This window comes from Mus caroli, chromosome X (assembly GCF_900094665.2).
Source record: "Mus caroli chromosome X, CAROLI_EIJ_v1.1, whole genome shotgun sequence".
Lineage (NCBI taxonomy): Eukaryota > Metazoa > Chordata > Mammalia > Rodentia > Muridae > Mus > Mus caroli.
In genome coordinates this window covers 31,946,635-31,956,312 of record NC_034589.1, presented here as the reverse complement: position 1 = coordinate 31,956,312, position 9,678 = coordinate 31,946,635, and the positions used below count along the sequence as shown (strand labels likewise).

Genomic DNA, 9,678 nt, shown 5'->3' with positions numbered 1-9,678 from the left:
ATCTCTCCAGCCCCTCAAAGTGATTTTCACAAACTAAACTTTTTAAAACTGTCTCAGGATGTTGCCAAGGCTAGCCTTCTGTGGTCACACTTACCTTAGAGTTTATCTTGTAACCTTATAAGTGCTGGAATTACAGGTATGTTCTACCAAGCTTATTGGTCAGAAACCTTAGACATTATGTGCCTGTTAATATATAGAGAAAACCTTTCTCATGGTTTAATTTTAGTTTTGTTGTTGTTGTTGTATAGACAGACTCTCTGTAGCTTAAAATTGGCCTTGAGCAATCTTGTCTCAGTGTCTTTGACTGCTAGGATTGTAGTTATAAACCACCATGTTCGGTTTTGTGGTATGTGTATGGAGGTGTGTGTTTTCTGCATGTATGTCTGTGTACCATGTGCATGCTTCATGTCTGAAGGGGCCAGCAGAGGGCTTCAAGATTCCCTGGAACTGGAGTTATAGGTAGTTGTTAGTCATCATGTAGTTGCTGGGAATTAAACTCAAGCCCTCTGGAAGCCAATGCTTTTAACTGCTGAGCCATCTTTCTGGCTACAATAATATTTCTTTATCTATTTGAAACAAATAAGGCACTCAAGTTGGAACTAATATAAATATCAAGGTGAGTTAATTTTAGGTACCCAAGTTTTTTATTGATTAAACTCTCACATGTGTGTAACATGTGTGCATGCATGTGCACATGTGTGTTAAGTGTGTGTGTTCTTGTCCATTGATATATATCAGAATGTTTGTTTTTAGGCATGATAGCATATACCTGTAATCCCAGCCCTTGGGAGATGGAGGAGGATCAGGAATATATAAATAGTAGTATTCGAGGCCAGCCTGGGCTCTGTGAAATACTGCTTCAGAAAATCAAAAGGTTTTCTATTGTTTTGAGACAAGGTCCTTCTCTTTAGCCAAGGCTGACTTTGGACTGACTATGTGCTGCAGACTGGTCTCCAACTCATGATACCCCTTCTCTCTCAGCCTTCTAAGAGCTGGCTTTGTATGTGTGTACCACCATGCCTGGCTCTGTTCTTGAACTATTCTTGAACATTTTGCAGATAGTAAGTTTTATTGAGCACAAAGACATTCATTGTTTTGGTTGTTTTTGCTTTCCAATTATTGCCATGCGATTACATTGTAAAAGCATTTTTAAATTTAATTTCCATTCATCTCTTTATGGTGGTTAGCATTATACCTAAAAAGGCAACATAGAATGTCTGGATTCTAAACAGATGACACAAGAGAGAAAGCCCACACACTCTTAGGCGTCTTCTGTCCATGACTTGAGCAGCAATTTAGGCTATCTTTGGAGCTACTATTTCTCAAGTTTCCCCCTGATTCAGCTTTAAGTAAAGGAGACTATAAATCAGAAAGGTACAATATCAACATTTTCTTCATAGCTTTCAAAAATATTAAATTATTATAATTTACAAAGTGTTTGGAAATCTCAAGTCTCTTACTTAACCAGCATGGTTTCATATTTGGTCACTTTAAGAGAAAAGAAGCCATAAAAGGTCAATTTTAAAAACAAAATGCATTTGTGTACATGTATACATACATACATACATGTGTTTGTGAATGAAAGCCTGTGTGTGTGTGTGCGTGCGTGTGTGTGTGTGTGTGCGCGTGCACACGTGCACGCGCACCAAAAGAGGTTATTTGGTGTCTTTCTCTGTCCCTTTGAGGGAGAGTCTTGCACTGAACCCGGGCCTTGTGTTATCTCTACTAGGATGGAAATCAGCGGGCTCCAGATCAAACACTCTCCCTCCCTCCTCCAGAGATGGGGTTCCTCAGGTGATGCTCAGTCTGTTACCTAAGTGCTGGAGTCAGAATTCAAGCTCTCATGATTACTCAAGAAGTGTTCTTAATCACTGAGCCTGTCTCTTGAGCACTCAGGTCAAATATTTTAGCTAAGAATGGGTAGCATGGAAGTCTTCAGCTTTGAAACTCGTGAGACCTGTATTTAGTCTTCTAACTTTTTGCTTAGGGAGGAATTCATAAGCAGAGTATCACTTCCTTCACACTTGAAGTGAACTAAGAGGGTTGATTCTTTTGGACTGATAAATGTAATTCCTATAAGCTAAGCATGATGATAGACAACTCCTGAAACCCCAGCACTTAGGACATAGAGGCAGAAGGACCAGGATTTTAATGGCATGCTTGGCTACATAGCAACTCAAGGCCATCCTGGGCTACATAAGACTTTGTCTCAAAAATTAATTCCAACATAGCTTAATTAAGAGCAGAGGCTAGATGGCCTGCGCTCTCCCTTTACTGCTTGCTGAAAAACCTGTTTACCATTCCAAGGCTGGAAGAAAGTATTTAAGAAGGAGAAAATCCTTTAATGCGGGGGGGGGGGGGCTGCCTGGACGCAGAACACTCAAAATGGAGGAGAGAGAAACCCTGGCCCATCAAATAGCTCCCTCCTGTTTTTCAAGGGATGCTTCCAAATAATTCTGTGAAGGTCTCTTGCCCAAGGCCAAGAGCACTGGCACCAGGCATGCATGTGACACATACACATAACTGCAGACGGGACACTCTTAGAATCTTCCTAGAGGAGTGAAAACTTACTGTCTCACAAAAGCTGTACACAGGCCAGAGAACTAGCTCAGTTGGTAAAGTGCTTGCTATATAAACATAAGAACCACAGATCTTTGGTGACCACATTTTTGAAAAGCCAGTTGCACTAGCCTGTACTTGCAATGCTGGGAAGGTAGAGACAGGCAGATCCCTGGTGCCTGGTGGCCAGCCAGTCTAGCATACTCAGCAAGGCTCAGGCCAAGGAAACCCTTTCTCCAAACTCAAGGTAAATGGTGCCTCTCCCATAGCTTCTATCTAATACATACACAGACATACACAATTTAGAAATTATATGCTGAATGTCTTTGGTAGTTTTATTCATTATACTTATCAAGAATACATCTAAGAGTGTTCTTAAAGTGATGGAGCAATACTGAACAATATAAAGAAACAACTATTGATGCAGTCAACGTGCGTGTATCTCAAATTCATTCTGCGGAGTAAAAGAAGCTAGAACAAAAAGGCTTTTTCTATGGCACAACTCCATTTCATTGTATACTAGAATAGGCAAAATAAAGTGGAAGCCAAATCCAGACTACTACCATGAGCTGCAGTAGGGGAGCCACAGACCACAAGAGTGCTAAATAGGAGTTTGAGTAATTATAGAATCATTCTTTGCCTTACTTGTGCATGTAAAATTGCAGAATTGTACCCCCAAATGAATTTCCAACATTTTAAGGATGATCCTAAAAGGATAGTAAGCTGTACAACATTCAAATAAGCAGAGTTAGACAAAATACAAAGGCAACATAGTGAGCTAGTTGTAACCAAGAGCCCTCATTTAAAAAAAAATCAGAAAATCCACAGATTAGGAGGTGAAATCCATAGTGCGCATAACTACACAGAATCAACATTCAGGAAACACAAGTGTTCTGTAAGTCAAGAAGAAAGATGTAGATAACTCATAAATTAGCAAAATAATAGTAGCCGACACAGAAGAGGAAATCAGGTAATGTACAAAATCTGGCTGAAATTAGAGGAGTGCAAAGGAAAACAGTAAGACATGTCACATGCCTCAGGGTGCAAAAATTGCAAAGCCCATCTGCATTAGAGCTCAGCTATAGTGCTACCCATCTGAAGCAGGATCGAAATTGAAGTGACTAGTTTCACTATTATTGTGCTGTAGTTAATCTGTAATTTTACATCTAGTAGTGGGGAACAGGAGAGATGGTCCAGTGATAAGAGCACGTCTCAGGGTTTCTATTGCTGTGGTGAAACACCATGACGAAAGCAACTTGGAGAGGAAAGGGTTCATTCAGCTTACACTTCCATATCACTGTTCATCACTGAAGGAAGTCAGGACAGGAACTCACACAGGGCAGGATCCTGGAGACAGGAGCTGATGCAAAGGCCATGGAGGGACGCTGCTTACTGGCTTGCTCCCCGTGGCTTCCTCATAGAACCCAGGACCACCAGCCCAGGGATCCCAACACCCACACTGGACTGGGCCCTCCTCTATCAATCACTTACTATGAAAATGACTTATAGGCTTGCCTACAGTCCAATTTTTTAAAAAGAGGATTTATTTCCTTATTATATGTAAGTACACTGTAGCTGTCTTCAGACACCTCAGAAGAGGGCATCAGATCTCATTATGGATGGTTGTGAGCCACCATGTGGTTGCTGGGATTTGAACTCAGGACCTCTGGAAGAGCAGCCAGTGTTCTTAACTGCTGAGCCATCTCTCCAGCCCATCCTCCAGCCCAATCTTATGGAGGCATCTTCTTTAGGTTCCCTCCTCTCAGATAACTTCAGTTTGTATCATGTTGACATAAAACTATCCAGTACAGCACTCGTTCTTGCATAGGACCCAGGTTCAGTTCCCAGCACCCACAATGGTGGCACACAACCATCTTCAACTACCATCCCAGAGGATCTAATGCCTTTTTCTGTCCTCTTTGGGAGCAACACATGCACGACGCAGTGCACATACATATATGCAGGCAAACCTTCATACACATAAAATGATAAATCTTAAAAATGGTAAGATGTTGCAAAATGTAGATGATAGGTTTTTGCAAATTCCTGTATAAATAAGGTCAAGGGCTACATGGTTGGAGTAATTCACTGAGTTTGTTGCTGTGTTTAAGGATGTGACTCTCCAAAAGTATCCTGCCTCTCAAATTTAAGAGGTTACACTACCAGTCTTCAGTCTCAAGACTGTATTGTCAATCCCAGCACTCGGGAGGCAGAGACAGGCGGATTTCTGAGTTTGAGGCCAGCCTGGTCTACAGAGTGAGTTCCAGGACAGCCAGGGCTACACAGAGAAACCCTGTCTCAAACAAACAAACAAACAAACAAAAGACTGTATTGTCATAAACAATTGCAAAGACTTCTGGCTGGACATGGTAGCACATGTCTTTAAACCCCGCACCAGGGAGGCAGAGCGCAGGCAGACCTTGAGAACAGAGGCAGAATATAGTTTGAGGCCAGCCTGGTTTACACAGGGAGTCTCAGGCTAGTCAAAGCTACAGAGTAGCTTTTTCTACAGAGACCCTGCTTCAAGAAAAAAGAAAGACGGAAAGGAAAGTTAAAAAAAAATCCTAAATTGGGTTGGGAGTATATCCCACGGTGTTGGTACAGAGTGACAGGGAGAAAGGATATGACTATGTCAGCCTCATTGCCAGGACCTGGGGGTTCAGTGGGAGCAAGCCAGAGCTAGTCTCTGCTCTGTTCTAACTCTCTTTAGAGAACACAGATGAGGAAATATGAAGCTTAAAGGAAGTCTAACCCAACCCAGGCTTGGAGAGCAGAGTCAAGTGAAAGGGCCAACAGCCTGCTGATGGGAGCAAGCAGCGAGGAAAGCTGCAGAGGTGGATAGAAGCCACACCATGCTGAGTGTGATGAAGCACAGGAAAGCAAGACTGGCAATGCTCCGGACGGAGATCTTTGGACTCCCAACGGGCTCTCCTACTTAACAGTAGGAACTTGAACAGATCATTCAGGATGTTCAAAAGCCTCAGTTCACTCATGAAATGAGGACAGCACTCAAGGATGCCACTGTTATAGGCTTGTGATAGATAGTGGACATAAAATACCTAACGTATGTGCTTAATAAGCAACTGTCATTCCTTCCCTCCTTTCTTTTTCTTTCTTCCTTCCTTCCTTCCTTTTATCCTTCCTTCCTTCCTTCCTTCCTTCCTTCCTTCCTTCCTTCCTTCCTTCCTTCCTTTCTTTTTGAGACAGGGTTTATCTGTGTGTCCCTGGCTGTCCTAGAACTCACTCCTTAGACTAGGCTGGCCTTGAACTCACAGAAATCTGTCTGCCTCTTATCTCTTGAATGCTGGAATTAGACATATGCCACCACCACCCGCAGTAAACAATAATTTCTACATTGTTTCTTGTTATATGAAGCTGATACTTTGACTTTTAGAGACTTGTCTCACAAATTTCTACATACCATATTTTACTCTTACACAATTAAGACTTTTTCATTTTTTTCTTTTTAATCTTTGTTGACTAAAAAAACAGACGTTTTATATACTGTTGTAATCTTATTTGGCCTCCCTTTATTTTTATAACTGGTTACCCTCGGTTTTAATACTTTAAACACTATCATGTCTTCACAGAGACATTCATTCTTCCCTCTTTTCCAATCTCCTTGAAACGTGCTAATCTAAATTGCTACCATTTAGGAAAGCGCGCCCTCTCGCGGTCATTTCAAGTAACTACAAAGCACCCTGCTTCCATTTCTGTGGTCTGCTTAAAGCTGCCTTTCCTTCCTTTTTCTTTCCCTCCTTCCTTCCTTTCCTCCCTCCCTCCTTCTCTCTCTCCCTTCTCTATTTTCTCCTTCTCCTCTTCAGTTTATTTATTTTTATGTTTGTAGATGTTTTGCCTGCCTGCCTGCATGTGCCTGTGTCCGTGGAGGCCAGGAGAGTGGCTCAGATTCCTAGCCAGACAGATCCCTAGTGTCCGGCCTAAAGCTTTTAAGCAGAAACTCTTGCGTCTTGGAGCCCAGAGAGGTTCACAATACAAAGTTTCTATTATAAGACGATGTTGTTCCTGAGCTTTCCAAAGTACCAACGCAATTAACGCTCCTTATATACACCCCCCCCCACCCACACACACACTTTAATGCACAGGAGTCACCCACACAGAGATCTTCTCAAAAGAAAAATCACAAGATTTGGAGTCCTGGGATGGAGTCCACGATCATTGCATGGCTTTATCCTGCCGTTTCCAAAGTGCAAGGGTTACATTGTTTCACAGAATCAGTCGGTAGTGGGTTCTATTAATTTTTGAAACACCACCCACATACGGAAGAGACGGAGAGGCTACATTATTGGATAATGTTTTGGAGAATGAGAGTTAAGCAAAAGCTTTGCTCGTAGGACTTGTCTGGGATCTTGCAATGCTGATGTCTATTCTGAAGTTACAAGGCGTGACTCTAGCCTCTTAACACCACTCCGCAGCAAACCCACCTTCCAGTATTCTGCAAAACTGCAGTGTTCTGTTGAATACTGTTGAAAATGCTGGCCGGCAGCACAAATACATTTGGTGAGTCTTTTTACAGCCTCGAATTGCATTTTGAAACTGGGAGAATTTCTTCTTACCCTCAGGCTGAGTCTGAGAGCAACTTAATGTCACAAAGCTCAGAAGTACTGGCGTGAGGCCAAAGTGACTAGTTGGGGTACCTGCGGGAAACCGTTGTTCAAGCTCAGATACTGCTGAGTGATGGGTTCTAAAAATCACTGTGTGACTGTGAAATTTGTGTGTGTGGGGGGGGTGGCAGTGCTGCAGTACACATGTGAAGGTCAGAGGGCAAGCTGCAGAAGTCAGTTTTCCCTCTACCTTGTGGGACCTGGGGATTGGTGGAACCCAGGTCATCCATCATGTTTGGTGACAAACACTTCTACCCCTTCTCGTCAGACTTTAGCTTTTGAAATACTGATTTTTGGCCCCCAGTTGGATTTTACTGTATTGTCATATAAAACCTATTTTCAAAGATGAAACCCTTTGTTTAAAAATAACATTTATGTATATGAAAGAAAAGCATACATTAATAACATCTATGTATATTTTAAAAAGATATACAGGCACATGCATGTGCGCACATACACACACATACCACACACACACACACACACACACACACACACACAGAGCGGTGGCGGGGGAGAAGCAGGGAAGAAACTCTCCTGTGTTGCCTAGACTAGGCCTTGAACTCATAATTCTGCTTCAGGTTTTCAAATGTTATGTGTAATGATTTCCTGCCCATTTAAAGCTCCCAGAGGGAGAGCAATCATTGCTGGCACATACGCACATTGTGGATCAGTTCCTTATGCCTATGTTTTATAATGTATCATTGGTACTTTTGGCCTTACTCAGTGATGTGCCCAATGCACAAGCATGGGGCTCCGAGTGTGATCATGACTTTAAGAAAGCTGGCCAAGCTCACTACTGCTGGACCGCCGGCAGACTCTGCCTACTTACCGCCGCGTGTCCGCCGCACTGGCCCGTCAGCAAGTTCGGCGCACGCCTGCTCAGTGCCGTCGTCGCTACAAGTTCCTCAAGGACAAACTCCGAGACTCCCAGGGCCAGCCGTCCGGACCCTTCGATAACCAGATCCGCCAACTCATGGGGCTATTGGGGGACGATGGGCCGCCGAGGGTCCGCCGCCGCTCTACTGGCCCTGGACGTCCCCAGCGCCGCGGCCGCTCGTCCCTCTCCGCGTTAGCACCCGCACCTGCACCGGTGGAGCAAGAGGCCGAGCTGCCGCTGGCTGCGGAAAATGACGAACCTGCCCCTGCGCTCAGATTCAGTTCTTCCACTACGAAGTCTGCAGGTGCCCACCGCATTACCAGCTCTCCTCCTCGGAGCACCGACACTCTGCCTCCTGAGCCGGGCCATACCTTCGAATCTTCCCCGACGCCAACCCCCGACCACGACGTGGAGACCCCGAATGAGCCTCCTGGTCTTTCCCAGGGCCGTGCTTCTTCCCCGCAGGTTGCTCCCCAGTGGTTGAATACCGCATTGCTGCAGACCTTGACGCACTTGGGCGACATCTCAACAGTTCTGGGCCCTCTGCGTGACCAGCTGTCGACCCTGAACCAGCACGTGGAGCATCTACGAGGTTCCTTCGACCAAACCGTTTCTCTGGCGGTGGGGTTCATTCTGGGCAGTGCAGCCTCCGAGCGGGGCATCCTTGGGGACTTGCGCCAATAAAGTTTTGTTATCAGTCCTCCTCTCCAGAAACGACCCCCAGTCTACCCCGACCCCAGTTACTGTCCCCATCCCCATCCCAAACCTAGGTTCTTACTAAAATAAAGATTGTGTTTTCTACTTAAAAAAAAAAAAAAAAAAAAAAAAAAGCTGGCCAATAGCACATGGTGGTGAAGATGTGGAGAAAGAGGAACACTCCTCCATTGATGGTGGGATTGCAAGCTTGTACAACCACTCTGGAAATCAGTCTGGAGGTTCCTCAGAAAACTGGGCATAGTGCTACCTGAAGACCCAGCTATACCACTCTTGGGAATATACCCAAAAGATACCCCACCAGGCCACAGGGGCACGGGTTCCACTATGTTCATAGCAGCCTTATTTGTGACAGCCAGAAGCTGGAAACAACCAGATGTTCCACGACAGAAGAATGGATACAGAAAATGTGGTTCATTTATACAATGGAATACTACTCAGCTATTAAGAACAAGGACATCTTGACTTTTGCAGGAAAATATATGGAACTAGAAAATACCATCCTGAGTGAGGTAACTCAGACGCTAAAGGACATGCATGGTATGTACTCACTAATAAGTGCATATTAGCTTCTTTAAAAAGTGCAGAATACCTAAAATACAGTCCACAGAACTCAAGAAGGTTAACAAGTCAAAGGGTCCAAGTGAGGATGCTTCAGTCCCACTTGGGAGGGAGAAGAAAGCAATCACAGGGGAGGGGGTGGGGTAAAGGGCGGGAAGAACCTGGGTGGGAGGGGGAGGGGAGAAGGAGAACATGATCAGGTATTGGGAGTGGGGAACAAGAGAGAAGCCTTTTTTTTTTTTTTAAAGATTTATTTATTATATGTAAGTACACTGTAGCTGTCTTCAGACACTCCAGAAGAGGGAGTCAGATCTCCTTACGGATGGTTGTGAGCCACCATGT

At 44.2% G+C, this 9,678-nt stretch overlaps 1 pseudogene; it reads left to right on the top strand.

Moving 5' to 3' along the window:
* The first annotated feature begins 7,049 nt into the window (after positions 1-7,049).
* Positions 7,050-8,807, top strand: LOC110287116 (annotated as a pseudogene).
* Positions 8,808-9,678: the final 871 nt, after the last annotated feature.